The sequence below is a fragment of the Meleagris gallopavo genome, chromosome 14 (genome assembly GCF_000146605.3).
Source record: "Meleagris gallopavo isolate NT-WF06-2002-E0010 breed Aviagen turkey brand Nicholas breeding stock chromosome 14, Turkey_5.1, whole genome shotgun sequence".
Lineage (NCBI taxonomy): Eukaryota > Metazoa > Chordata > Aves > Galliformes > Phasianidae > Meleagris > Meleagris gallopavo.
The window spans coordinates 11788633-11803773 of NC_015024.2; the positions used below are offsets into that span (position 1 = coordinate 11788633).

Genomic DNA, 15141 nt, shown 5'->3' on the forward strand with positions numbered 1-15141 from the left:
TCTATGAGCAAGAAAAATAGGTTTGCTAATGTACTGTCAACCAGAGGAAAATAGACGGTTTGTATTGTGTAGCTCTTGTGTCCCAGTGCATATCTGAACCATCTGTGCCCTCGGTGCTTTTTCCCTGCAATTTGCCACAAGGAAGGCTGCTCGGGGTGGTTGTCCTCTGATGTGGCTGAACGGTAGGGCATAGTGTGGACAGGGAAGAGCATTTGGCAAAGGTGGCTTGGGTAATTTATATCTCAAATGGTACTCCTTGACCCATGGGAAAACGTGCTTCTTTTGGGGGTCTGGTGTGGGTGCCTTCCAAGGAGCAAAGGCACATCCTGGGGCTCTATCGCAGATTTTCACCATCACAGTGCCACTGTAGACACAGACCTGTTGAAAACTGGGAATAATTCAAAATCTGAAGCTATTCAGATAAGAGACCAGACTTGAGTAAGTGCTCGAGAGTATTATAAAAGAATAATTTGGATTCCATTTTTTCATAATTTCATTTCTCTATATATACACTACTCAAAAACCCTACAAAATGGAACACAGAATGAGATTTCTTTCCCTTAGTTTATTTTTTTCTCAACTCTTGCAAAGAATCTTCTATTACAATTTTGAGGTTTATTAAAAATAATAATAATCCTAGGGGAAATGTGTACTCTTCTTTATGAAACTACATAGGACACATTCTTGTGAGATGCTCACACTACTCCCACACACACCTTCCTACGTATGAGGTAAATTAAGAATGTCACTATCTTTAATGCCAGAAGTATTTTCATCTTCCACTGCAAATATGCGGTGATGTATCTGGAATAGCACTATCAGGGGAAGAAATCTTTACTTGAACAGGATTTAGCAGTTAGTGTTCCTTTTCTCCATACACTTAGTATTTTATCCATAAGGGGTATTTTTCATCAGTGAGATCATGTTGGCTGCAGGTAAAAAGAGAAAGAAAATCTACTGTAGAATCATTAAGATTGGGAAATACCTTTAAGATCATCTAGTCCTACCATCCACCTGCCACCAATATTACTTACTAAACCATATCCCTAATTACTACCTCTCCCCTTTCCTTTAAGACATCCAGGAATGGTGACTCCAGTGCTTCCCAGGGCAGCCTGTTCCAATGCCTCACCGCTCTTTCTGAGAAGAAATGGTTTCTTTATATCTAAAAATGTTCTTTGTCCATGCTGGTGGCCTGGTTCAGAGCCTTGCAGAGTTCAAGAGATGCCAACCATAGACACTGTGCTTGCTGGCGTGATGGTGGGTGCTGGGAGCTCATCCATCACATGAACATTGTCTTCACCAATTGGGTCTGTGCCAAACTGCTGGCTGCAGCGGGGCAGCAGAAGGGAGGAGAGACTTGGGAGCCAACCCTGTGTCTGTGCTCCTGCCTCCGTGACTAATTGCTCTGAAATTTGCACGGGTAATAGCTCTTGCTCTTCCTAATACCACTTACTGGGTTAGCATTTAAAAAGGATGTCTTTTCTTGTCGTTAAAAGTACTAGATGCAAATGGAGAAGCAGATAGCTATGCCTTGCTTAATAATTAAAATAGTGCCACAAATTTCAAGGAGTGAAGTCAGGCTCCAGAGACTGCCTGATCCCATGTCCAACTTGCAGCACAGGACAGAAATTCACCCAGTGCTCCGCTCCTCTGTGGGAACATACAAATTAGAAATTTCAAGGGCTGTTGAACATTGTGAATTTCCACTGTGGATCAGCACAAACTTATTTGGCATAGGAGATGTGGTAACTGTGATACATTGGGGAAGTTCATAGTGTGCAATGGCCCTAAAACTCACCCTTCCTCCTCTGGTATGCAGAGACCCAGTGTTAAGATGTATTTAATACAAAGCAGGTAGGATAGCAGCTGATGCGAGCAGTTTTCTTGTCTCTTGTTGCTTTTTCATTATTCATCTTAGGATCATCTCCTTTGCTATTTATATTCAACATAAATAATAATTAAACATGGGGGCAGAGGTGTGATGGTGTGAACGTGAAGGAAAAACTCCACGTCCCTGAAGGGGAACCAAGCCATAAAACTAACGGGGACCAGAGGAGACTGGGAAACACAGTTCATTGCAAGAGCTTGCTGGAGAGCAGGAAGGCATTAACGTGTAAGTGCTACTCTTAAGTGGCTAGAATATAGTGATTAAAGTGCTCTCGCTGTGTGATCTTGGGCTTCTTGCTCTTTCTGCTCCTCAATTAATTTCCTCTTTCATTTATGTATTAATAAAAACAAATCACCTACTTCATAGGAGGTGAGGGGTTTCATTCATTTATGTTTGCAAACAGCCTGGAGATCTGAGGAACGGAGGAAGAAGCTACAGAAGCCGGTATATAGTGCATGAAAGATATATGACAAGATTTTATTCCTTGGCAGTCTGATAAATTGGCATTTTTGTAAGGCTTTTTCCTTTCCTAAGTTTCTTTTTTTCTGATGCTGTCAAATAAGGCACAACTTTTGGTTCCAGTGTGATGTGTAAATGAATGGCTACACTTTGATTTTGGAACAGTGGGTACCTTTGTTTCAGCCTTCTTTCTTACATGAGCGTATGGGGAAGAATGCTGGTCAGTGACCATTGTGTTGTCTGTCAGCAGATCATATGTTTAAAACTGTGCTGCTGTTAAAAATTGTTCAATTGTTCCATTTTTAAGGAGCAAACATGGATTTATTTCCTGGAGTGAAGATCTGCTTTCTTTTGTTTCCAGTAAGATAGCTGCTGCAGAGCTTATCCTGCGTGAGACCAAGTTGTACAGACAGGGACTTTCCTGATAGATACATAGAGTTGGTTGATCTCTTCAATCAAAAATTATGTTTTGCTCTCAAATTCAGATTTTTAATATTTTCCTATGAAAAAGAACTTGATCAAGATCTTGCAGTCTAGAGAGCTGACGGGCTGTAGCTGGCCAGATGTTTCCTATGTGTCTGAAGTTTTGTATGGTATTCAATGAAGGCTGACACACACATTTGAGAGGAAAAAATGTGCTATCAGTGGATAGCACTAACATCTTCTCAATGAGTAATGCAAACAAAAATGACATTCCTTCCTACCTGTACAAACCAGTCCCAGGATGGAAGCAACATTAAAAGCCAGAATCTCTCCTCTTGTAATGTCTAATAGCAGTGTCTAATTCAGGATGTTCAAAGCTATTTCCCTTAAGGTTACCCTGTGATGTGGAACATGTTTTGCACAGGCGATGCTATGAGAGCAGCTCAGCACACTTCGGTATGCGGTGAGCTCCTCGGTCAGGGTTCCCCTTGGAGTTCCTCAGCAGGCAGTAAGTATGTGTCATCCTTTGAGTCATCTCTTACCTTTAAAGCAGCATTCCTCCATGAAAGATGTTTTGTTTTCAGTTCTTAAAGCTCTACACAGAGCATTGCATTTCACAGTCCCGTGATACGCATTTTTGAAGGGGGAGTGGGTTGAGGGAAGAAGACGAGAGCTGCCTTTGGGTCTTTCTGTCTGTGGTGTGCAGGTTCACACCTTGTCTGTGGTGTTACCTTCTCATCAGTGGTTTTCTCTGTGCCCTTCTCCAGTTTGCTTCTCCCAGAGATTTTTAGATGTAGTCACTGCCCTCTCAGACTGAGCAGACAAATGAGAGCTTAAATTTTTCCTGGGTATTTGCAGCTTGCCTCTTAAATCCCTCCTCTCACCCCCGTTTCCCACCTTGGACTAAAGCTCAGGGTTGTGATCTTGTCTTGCTTTTGAATACTGGGGCTTCGTGTTTCCCTTGTGCTTCTCCTGGGCTCCCCCTGAGGTGGAAACCTTCAAGAGGTCAGGGAAATGAGGAACCATCTGCTTTCGTAGCTTGGCAACTCATTCTGGGGTGGGATTTCCATGTTTTCTCAGCAGCTGGCATCTAAATCTTACTGGACGCTGCCAGGCCCAAGTCCCTGGGTATCCCAAAGTGGTGGGGCCATCAGGGCCCAGGTCCGGTGAATGCTTTGTGTAAAGTCTTCCTGCTGATGAGGCCATCCGTGCAGTTCCAGAAATTCTGAACTAATTGCATAAGAGGTGAAGCTCCTGTATGGCAATGATCGATTTGGCTTCAAGCCCTGCAGAGCAGACAGCAGCTGATGAAAACCAAAGCCCAGGCATGTGATTGCAGATCCTTAATCCAGCTAAAATACCATGATGCTTGACTCATTAGAAAAAAGGCCATGAAACACCTCTCTCTGGGTTATTCCTTGCTGTGTCCAGTGAAATATTGGGAGTTTGGCCAAGTATTCCTCTTTCTCTGGTGAAAGGCTGTGCTTTCCTTTCTGTCTTGGAAACACTCATAGACTTGGAATGAACTCCAGGACTGACTATTTGAGGTCTCTGTACTGATAGCTCTCATTAAAATTCATCTATAAGGAGAAGTGAGAAAATGCCATCATTTCTATGCATGTGGCTTAATTTTCTCTACTTGTTGTCTGCACCCTATGGGTAGTGAATGAAGTGTTCCTACAGGATGACTTGGTTTTTACAGAGATATCTCTATCCCAGCGCTCTTCTCTTTCTTGTCCTTCTCAGTTCAGCATAGATCCCAGCAGAACAGACTAATCTTGCCTTTCACAGCTGCACTTCAGATGGAGGATGGAGTAAAAGGGGTTTGGTTGGCATTTGCAGACTAGAGATGACTGATGTTTCCCTGTAGCTGACAATACTGCCTCTTGTTTCACCAAGGAACATCAGAGCAGCTTGGCGAAAACCAGCCGAGCGTCATCAGTGATTTGTTGTGGTCATTAGCACAGCATGCAGTCCTGCAGCCGTGGGCTCCTGATGGTGTGCAGCACTGTGGGGTGCTGCCTGCAGGGATCTGGGCTCCCCTGGGGCACCCACCTGCAGTGGCTCTGTCTGCACCGATCACTGTTAAATGTCAATAAGAGCCTATGAAGGAGAGACCAGGGGAAATGGAAATGGCAGCTCAGTGGGCAGTGACAGATAGTGTGCTGGGGCACACTGGAGAATGACTGATGGATTTATTTAGGGCTCAGTTCAGTAAAGATTCAGTTGCACGGAGCTTTGGCTTAGCGTGGGATGGGGGAGATGCTAGGAATCCAGTACTCTAAGCCTTTCCCAGCAAACACTATTAATCCCTTGTATGGTATCACAGCCAGCCCCATGCTGGCCCTTTGCCTTGCCGCCAAGCTCAGTTGCTGTGAGATTTTTAGGTGCTGCAACAACACAGAGGAGATTTTGGTACACAGGGTTTGTGGGCTCTGGACCCAACCCAACCTCATGGTAATCATTTTGGAGAGCTGCAGGCTTGTAGTGTAAGCTCTGCTTACTTTTCAGCTTTTGCTGGCAGCAGCAGAGGTGGAGTGGTGCTGGGGCAACTCATGTAGGACCAGTACCTCATTACTAATCTAGGGAACCTCTTTTGCCCCACTGCTAATAGAGACAGCAAGACAAAAGCTGACCACACCCTGCAAACATCTGCTGTGATGTAGCCCGTACTCCATGCTCAACCTTTGCTATGCATCCTCTGCATCCAGAATGCATGTCTGCTGTTGTCCATCACAGTAGGAATTGCCAGGCGTAATCAAACAAGTGCACCCTCTGGGGAGCCTTTCTGGGATGTGGGTTGGCACCAGCTGCTTCCCATGGAGGTGTGAAAGGGTCCTGGCAGAGAGCTCTGCAATGTCTGCAGGGATGTTGTGCCCTGGCATTGGTATTTGGCTGGGAGATCAGCCTTGTCTCATGTGAAAATACTGCAAAGCAAACTCAGACACAACGGGGACTCTGCTGTCCCTCAGGGCTTCCTCCTTCTTCCTCTGCCAACACATTTGCTGGGTGAACTCCACACTGCATGAGTCCTTGTAGCTGAGAGAGGCAGACAGAGGCCATCTGAGGGGTCATGGCTTCCCTACAGCCTCCTGGTCCTGAAGCAGGCCTGGCCAAGCAGTCCTCCTCCCTGCTTGCCTTCGGCAGGCCAGGCACTGAGGCCAGGCGTTGGCACAAGCTGGTGATGCTAATTCACAAAGTGAATTTATGGTATCCCAAGAAAATATATCCCTTTTTCTAAAGATTGTGTGAGGCAGAGCAGCACTTTAACATTACTTATTTTGCAGGCTGATTTTTGCCCCTTGCCGTGGCATGCTGCCTGCTCACCGAGCACGCTTTGTTCACTGCTCAGCTGCTTTAAGGTCCTACTCACCAGCTAGGCTTTGGAGAGATTAATAATGTCTCTTTTTTTCCCCATACAATGTCCTTGACAAGCCAGAAATCCACCCATTCGCTGTTTCAAGCAATTAAAATGATGACACTGCCATCAACCCCCACGCAACCGGTTGGCGAAAGCACTGTGCGACGGAAACTCCAGTGAATTTGTATGTAACTTGGCAGAGAACAGCCCCGCTGACTTCCCAGGCTTTGTTGCTCAAATACGAACATGTAAAACCAGTGTTAGGCACTGAGAGCTGTGCCAGAGTCGACTGCTGCCGCATACAATAAAACAGCATGTGGAGGGTTGCTGTTCTAATTGGGCAGCCAGGAACCCCGGTGGACGGCAGGGTTTATTTATTGATTGCTCTTCAGATCAGGAACTGGACGGCACCACAGGGAGCTAGTAAAGGAGGAAAAGTGTTTTAAATACATTGTAAATGCTCCTTTGCAGGATTAATGAGCGAGAAAGTGTAACGTGTTAACAGGATGCACAGAAAAGTAAAAGCTGGTAAACCTGTGTGGCTTTGCCTTGCACAGGAGAATTCTGCTTCAGTGGAGATGGGGAAATACAGGTGGTGTAATGTTGCTGTACTGCTGGGCCCTTGCAGTCGAAGAGAATCTGTTCTTTTAGTGAACTTCTTGCAAAATTGGAAACTATAAGAAAATACAGTGGGAAAATGAATGAATGAATGAATGGAAGGGGAAGCGTAAGAGAAAGTGGAAAACGCTCGTCTCCTTATTCCCTCAGGGCTAGCTTGCAAATGGCACAAAATGGGTGCTATGCTCTATCTCCTGTGGAACAAAAAGAGCTGAAGGTGCCCAGTGGGGACCATGCTGGGCAGACTGGGCTGTCACACCATTTATCTCTTTGCTATATGTTTGGATCTTCACCCAAAGGCTTTGCACAGCTCTGCTGTACATTCAAAATGCTGAGGTGGGGGGGAGTGAGACACTGATGCACAGATGTGCAGTGGAAGTATTAAAGCCTGTGCTGTCGTTTTAGGAGTGTGTGCTGTTCCCACAGTTTGCCAAACTCTTGTAATTATCTGAACACCTGCAGCTTGCCTGCATTTCAGTCCTTCGTGCTCTTTTTTCCTGCTGGATCAGCTCATTTCTGGCTGCCTGTCGTATGGGAGACACTCTCTTCAGTGCTGCAGTTATTGATAACGGAGCAGTTCCTGCAGGTTGGCAGAAGTGGAGGTGCAATTGCTTCCCTGTGGTCGTGGCTGAAGGAGGCAAATGGCAGGCCCAGCCTGGGAATAGCACAAGTTTTGAGGAATTTGACAAAGTCTGATGTCTTGGCATTGATCTGATTAGTTGTAGGACTGCTTGTAAGTGAAGCATAAATAAAATTAAGTAAACCAGAGAGAAGTAGGAATTTATCTGTATAAAGGGCTAACTTCTGCGTGAGAAATGAACATGTCTGTGAATCTCATTTTGTTTTAAAATGTTTTCACTTACTGTGTGCTTTCCCTTCCTATTTGTCCACCTGTCACATCCAGTTGGAAATGTGAACAGCTTGCCACATGAGATGTCTTGTGCTTGAAAATCTCGAGCTGTGGTGGAAAGGGACCTGGATAGACTCTGATGGATCTAGATCTGATCCTGCATTGATGGACTACCACCAAGACCAATGGGTCAGACATTCAGCCTTCTGCAGCTTCAGACTTCTGCTGTCCTTTGACGTGTAAGCTGGGGTTGGCAGTGTCCGCAGGGAAAGCTGTTGGATGCGCACGGCATGCCTGCCTGTGGGTATCTCCCGGGCTATCCACCCAGGAGGCAGCTGCCCAAAAACCACTACATGCTCATAGATGTGCTTACAGGGCATCTTGGCAGGCTTGAATAGAATGTGCTGGGATGTCTCCACAGGGCTTGAATACTTCAGTGTTGACGTGAGTGCTTTATTGCTGGAGCTCTCTGTTCAGTGCTGCTTAAGAGATCTCCACTTGTGCTTAGACCACTGAGAGCTTTTTCAAATGAGAGGGCTATGTTGTTTTTATCCAGTCCTTCTCTGTGTAGAGAGAGGGATTTCTTAAGCACACAGAGGTTTGGGATGCAAGTACTCATTATCCACCACAGTTTGTTACAAATGAATCATAAAGTAAACTTAATGAAACAAAGCACACAAAAGTAGATTGATATTTGACTTGGCTGGGCTTGATGTTTTCTCTTCTATATTTTTTGTCAGTTTGGCAAATATTCTAGGATTTTATCCAGCTTTGTTCCTTCCATGTCACCCCTGTAGAGGTTTTCACAGATCACTGCAAATGAAGGATGAACCATATGAAATGTGAGAACAGACAACAGAGAGGTAAAAGCAGAGGAAAGGTATTAGGGTGTATTTTTATTTTGGTCAAAGTCTATTTAACCTGTATGGAGCATCCTGACAAAGAAGTTTTATTTCTGAAGTTGTGTATGGTACTTTCAGGGATCTTATCTCTAAACTGTCAGTTACAGGTATGCATTTTGCAAGGATTGATGTGCTTGTGGACAGTCACTGCTTCTGATGCTAACTTCATGGGTTAGGTGGAAAAGTCAAGTAAAGCTTGTAGTAATAGCTATGGAAAAAGTACATCTTATGATGTTTAGCTGTTTCAACTTGTTGCTTTAGGTTCATCATCAAGAGGATGGTAGTTGTTGTGGGAAGAGAGCTAGTCTAAGGAGGATTTAAGGATATAAGACATATCTTATTTTCATTTTTTTCTTCCCATCTCATTAAGGAATTAAAATAGTTTGTGTAGTGAAGATAGGGTGTGATGGATGGTGGTGAGCAATGTCCCTCTTATAGGGCGCATCAGGAGCTGAGAGCCCCTGTGCCTCCCAGTGCAGCCAGGCTTCCCTCTTCCTTTCTGAGAGGAAAGGGGCAGGAGGGATCTTACTGGATGGAGAAAAGCAGAAATAAAAGCTATCAGGAAGAGGAATGGAGGATTATTTTCAGGTCATGTCTGCACTAGCCAACAGTTTTGTCTCCTCTTAAAAGCCAAAAGCTCACTGGAGGCAGTCCTCTGGCAGCAGGAAAAGAGCTTTGGTGAGGCTTTCTCTCTAGTTCTCTATCAAAGCAAATCTACTCAGAGCATATCTCACTCCATGGGAAGGGGAACAAATAAATAAATCCAACCCAGCTCATCTATGGCTTTTTTTCAGTACCTTTTAGCAGCAACCTACCTGTCTAGAACATCACTGCTTTCCTGCTGAGTGCAGAAGTGCTGACTGCCTGGTGCAGACACAGCTCTGCTTAGTGTCCATCTATCCTCAGGGGTTGTGGAATGGCTTGAAATAATGTAGAAGTTCAGTTCTGCAGGGGTGCTGGGGGTTCTGTGCTTGCTTGAAGCTTTGGGAAGGCTTAGTCCCAATCTTAAGCACTAAGCACCTCAGAAAACAATATTTGAAGTCCAAACATATCACCCTTGAAATGTACAGAAAAGCCAGCATTGATTTCAGAGGATGACTGTGATTATGTTTGATGCTGGTTTGGGTACACCTGGAGTCCAAGTGTCAAAGACTGGCTCCACTGTCTCTTAGATGACTATTTTGCAGGCAGAGCATTAGTTTGGTGAAACCAAATCTTTAGGACCAAATCCTCAGCAGGCTGAAGCAGATGCAGTTGTTAGTGCTTTTAGAAGGCTGGGCCATTAATTATGAATGGAGCATGTGTACTTGCTTACTTGCAGGGGACATGGAGCATAAGGGTGTCTGCCTTTGTACAAGATGTGCAGGCACACAGTGAAATACAGCAGTAGTTAAATGTTAATGCTCATGATTGGATTTTGGCTGTCTTCCTGCATGACTGTTTGCAGATGTTGGGTTTTGTGTGCTGCTTTTATTTTTTGAGGGCTTTTTTTGTGTGTCTATGTGTGTGTTTGTTTGGTTTTCGGTTTGGTTTGATTTTTAAAGTCTTGAAGAACAATGATACTGAGAGCTCTCACTGTGAGATTTGAAAGCTCTCCAGATCAGAAAGGAGGGGGAATCATTCAGAAACAAGCCAAATAAAACTCCGTCACTGATTAAAAACTAGAAAACTGATATTTGGAGTGGTCTCTTGCATCAGTAGACACCTTCCAGTCCATGCATTTGAGAGTCACTTTGAGTGGCATGAACCTGGTGGCTCAGACCAGAGTGTTTCCTCAATGCATTCCCACAGGTGAGCTGGATGTGGCCAGTGAGCAGCCAGCATGTGGAAACCACAGCCCAGCAGGTGTGGAGATACTGCATAGCCCTATGGGGAAGAGCAGGGCTGGGACACAGAGTGGACATGTTCAGCCTCCATCCGTCTGTGTACAGATGGTTTTCTTCTGCTCTGCTCATTTCTGAGCAGCAAATTGGCAGAAAGCAGGGGCTGAACACACTGCTGGGCTGCCCTGTGAGGCTCTGGGGACATCTGATGAGATGCATTGTTTTTTCCAAATTTTTCTCACTTCTGTGTTTTTTCTTCCCCTTTCTATTTGTATCTAGTGACTGCTATCACTGGCTTTGAAAGAACTCCTGTTCTGGGCTCAGTATACAGAAGCAAATCCCAACAGCACAAAGAGGCAACATTCCTGTATGACACCCCCATCATCAAGCCCAGATGCTCTGGTGGAGTGGAGATGTCCCACAGAGGTCCAATCTAATGTGCTGAAGTGACAGAGAATCTGCTGCATCCTCAGGTAAATTGTTCCAGTGGTTAGTTAATTGCCTTAACTGTTCTGCACTAAGAATGATTTTATGTCTCTGTAGAAATGCCTTTGGTTTCCAGCCACTGGATCTCAAGATGCCTTTGTGTCAGATTAAAGAGCCTCATCCTATTACTCCTGTCTCTAGTTGGGCACTTGTTGACCACTTTCAAGTCACCTCTTCACCTTCCTGGGGACAGACTAAGTGGACTGAATGTCTCTGGCTCCCCACTGTTTATCAGCGTCCTCCCATTCTTCTTGCTTCTGCTGGCTGAAACATCTTCAGTCTCCTCTCAGCTTCCTCTACAGCTGATGCAACAGGGCTGATGTGGTTGTTAATGTCTTGTACTGTTACTTAAAGAGCTCCTGGCTGGTTGCTGAGCCTTGCTCCACTCTGTGCATCCCAAGGACAAGCTTGTCCTGGGGTTGTCCTGCTGACTCTGTGAGAGTGAGATGGGGAGTATGGAGAGGGATGTCTTGAGCTCAGGATCAGCCTGCTATGACCCAGAGGCCTATCTGCCTCTGCTTGGAGACCTGTCCAACCTGGAAAAGGAAAAGAAAGGTTCTGAGATAGGCAGGTGTGCTGGGCGGGGGGAAAGGGACAGGGGAGCGGGGTGCTGTTTGGACTCTGCTCATGCAATACAGTTCACTTGACTCCAAGTGAGCATAATTGTAGAGACAAAGTAGGAGCAGCCTGAAAATCACAGGGATGGCATAACTTCCAGCTAGAGAGAAAGGGGACTTTAAGAGGTCTTGAACCAGTGTCTTTACCTGCTTTATGCTGTGCTGCAGTGTGTGAGTGCTCAGCCACTCCAGCCCTGGTTAGAAATGAGAAATTTCAAGGGCTTTTGAGCACTCTGTGAATTTTCACAGTGGCTCAGCGCAAAGTTATTTAGCACAGGTGTTTTGGTAATTGTGATGCATTGGGAAAATTCAGAGTGCTCAATGGCCCTCAAACTTCCACCTGCTTGGTGTGGTGGTTAAGTATTAGCTCAGTGGATTATAAGATAAAATATGCAGAAGAGAGTTGCTGGCTGCAGGACTTTTTCTGGCGTTGGTGATATTTCTTTGTTATTCTACGAGTGCTTTGTTTATCTGGCATATATTAGAAGGACAGAAAGTTGACTTTAGCTGCACTTAGAGAAGAGTGTTTCTCACACAGCAAACCTTAGAGGCCCACATTTCCACGCAGAGAGGACAGGTGACTTGAGCCACCACCTCCAGCATCCTTGGAGCTCCTGGTCCAGGCTGTGTTCCATGACAAAATGCCCAACCTTGTGCTCTGGGAAGGGGGAGAGGGAGGAGGGACCCCTACCCACAGCACTCTAAATGTGTGACTGCAGAGAGCCTGAGAGTTTTCATTTAATTATCGCTTTCCAAGTCACCTCTGCTCTCACGCTGGCTGTGCTGGGAGGGCCCTTTGGGGAAGGACATGCTATCTGTCCTTTCATGAGCAAATGAATAGGCTGGGCTCCTTTGCAGTGATGTGATGTGGCCAAGTACAGAGTTAGAAGGAAAAAATTTAAGCTTTTAGCTTGAGCCCTGACCACGCAACATCATGGTAAGCACACGCACTGAGCTGATGAGATTGGCCAGTATTACCAAGTATTTTAAATACAGAAAATACCATTTTCTGCTGCAGTTCTGCTGTCTCCTAAGCTGATTTTTCATACTGCTCTTGCAAGCTTTGCTGGCTTTTACAATGCTATGGGGTGGGAAGCTTAAAGCACAAAGACCTGCAACACTGTGGATGAGCTTTTTGGCTGCTGCCATTTGCAGAAGAAAGTGATTTTATTAATTTATTAGGGTTGTAGGGTTTTTTTTTTAGGTGATGAATGGGTATTAGCGAGGATGCTAGTAGTGTGATTTCCCTCCTTCTGCAGCTTTCCTCCCGGATAAGCACACATAGCTGCCCAGCCTCGTTCCACCCACATCTCTCCATATGTTCAACCAGTTATCACGGGAATTTGCCCAAACACAACCAGTGAATTGAAGTTTTCGAAGAAGTGAGAGTTCAGTATCTGAAAGCAAAAGGTGATAAACACAAACACGCTGAAAATCCCAAATCTATGCTGGGAAAGGAAGAGAGCTACTGGGTCAGCAGAGAGCCTGTCACTGTGTTCATGCATGGTGATCTCAGTGCAGGGGAGGAGAAGGAAAGCACATCTTCCTTAATGCAAGCAGGGATGCAGGTTGAGTGAGAGCTGCTGGCAGGGCAGTGGAGTCCCAGCACTGAGCTTTGCTCCTGTGGGCACAGGTGGGACTTCAGCGATAAAAAGGAAAACAGAACCAGTGAGGCTTTTGGGAGCAAAATGCAGCCACTTGCAAGAGCCTCCCAAAGAGGAAAATTAGACCTGCAGGAAGATTAATGGGAGGATTTTGTTTTGAGCGTATTGGAAAAAATTCAAAATTCCCAATTCTGACAAGATTTTAAATAGAAATTTCAAACGTCTCCTCTCTCCCTCTCATGCCATGGTTTTTGGTGTTATTAACATGTAAATTAAGTTCCTGTATAGAAAACAGCATCTCAAGAAGCTGACAAGGATTGTATAGGATGGGATCAGGAGGTGTTCCCACTTCTACTATCACTGCTGTTCGCTGGGATGGATGTGCAGTGGTGGTTGGGGTGCCTAAGGGCTGCATGCTCCCTCAGTTCAGTGGTGGGCACAGAGCCGGGATATAGAGGCATTGTATGTGGGGTCCCTCTGAGTCCTACCCGAGCCAGCAGGTGATTTGCACTGTTGCCATCCTTGGAATCAAGATGGGACCTGCACTGCATAGCAGCCTTCAAGTATTTTAAGAAGCCTCAAAAGGATATTAACACTATTCATGAATAGTTAGTTTGTCTCACTGCTGTTCATAAGTGAGTTTTATGCCATTCCTCAGCCTTTTGTAGGCTTTTGTTTCTGAAGGCTTTTGTTTTTCCCAAATAATTAAACTCAAGTTATTGCTAGAAGACTGGTAGCTCCCGCTTAGTGGCACGGAGGCAGTAATAAGGCTTTTTCTTGGATTTCACTTTTTAGGACTTCAACTTGTTGCTTGCTGCTCATTGCTGATCAGGCTCAGCTCCATTTTGCAAAATGGCTTCTGTGTTTTAGTAGAGGTTTGTGTTTCAAGTGTGGGTGTTTCATAGGTGGACTCGTTCCCAGATGGAAAGTGCTTGCAGCTTGTGTGTCTTCGCTGTTTCTAGGAAGAGCCATTCCTGAAACCAAGGGATGCATTGTGCCTTTTTCTCCTACTCTTTGAAAGCTGTCAGTACTAATTTAATTAGTTGTTGCATAATCACAGTTTAGCATTTCCAAGTCTAATGTATTGTAATGTTGTTTATACTGATTTGGTGATTAAGGGCCTTGTCAGAGTCTTTGTTTCTCTGCAAAAGGAAAATGCATTTATCACCCTTATGAAAAGAAAAAACCCAAGCCTTTCTTGCTGTGCAAATGGGACACAACAGATTAAAGAGGCTGATTTCACCTGAAAAGGTATTTACAAGATTTTTCCATAGAGTTGCTGTAATTTTTACTGTCTACAGCAGCCGTGTGGCACTGGGGCTGTGCCCAGCCTTGGCTGGTGAGATGAGCAAGAGGAGCAAGTCTCTTCTGCTCAGCCAGGGCACCGCGCGACCTCTTCTGTTTTGGGGATCACTCTGTGCTACTTTATAAGTGTAGCATCCTATGCGAGACAGCTATGGCTGCAGGCTGTGTTTCTGGTCCTCAAAAAAAGCAATATGTTTCCTCCACCCTCCTGCTGGAGCCTTAGTTGCAGTTTTCCACAGCTGGGTGAATGACCATGTTTGCGTCTGTCATCAATTCCAAAGTCTGTTATTTAAATTACAGAGCTCTTTCTTTGCATCAGTGTATGCACAGCAAGTTAGCAATCTCTGCATAAAGTCTCAGCAGGCAGTGATTGTCTCTTAAGGAAGGCAGAAGTAAAGACAGCCCACTGGATTGACAGACATATTGCTGAATTCAGATGTGTTCCCGGAACAATTGGGTTTGTTTTGATGAAAGTTGCTGTTTAACACTGTTGCAATGGAGGAGAGGTGAGCAAGTCTTGGAAATTAGGCTGAATTGCAAGCATAGTTAGAGTGTGGCGTAATAAAATCCAGTGTCATCAGCTTGTTTATGATCTCAGTAAAAACAAACCCAAACCTGAACAGTTGTGGTAATTCTGTTTTGATTTACAGCAGTGATAACCAGCAGATACACGAGCTGCCTGGCAGAGGAGCAGACAGAACTCTCATGGGACTGACTGCATTGTCAATACTCCTTGATGGGTCAACGAGGTTTGGGTTCTGGTTAACATCCTGCACTCTTCAAGCATCTCCTCTGGCTGCAG

General features: G+C 45.0%; 1 long non-coding RNA gene across 2 annotated transcripts in view; it reads left to right on the forward strand.

The window, feature by feature from the left end:
- Positions 1–15141, forward strand: part of LOC116217177 — a 99321-nt gene that overhangs the window by 42396 nt on the left and 41784 nt on the right. For both annotated transcript variants that reach the window (XR_004161326.1, XR_004161327.1), the window contains 2 exons: positions 10607–10800; positions 14990–15141. This is a non-coding gene — a long non-coding RNA (uncharacterized LOC116217177). The remainder of the gene's footprint in view (positions 1–10606; positions 10801–14989) is intronic.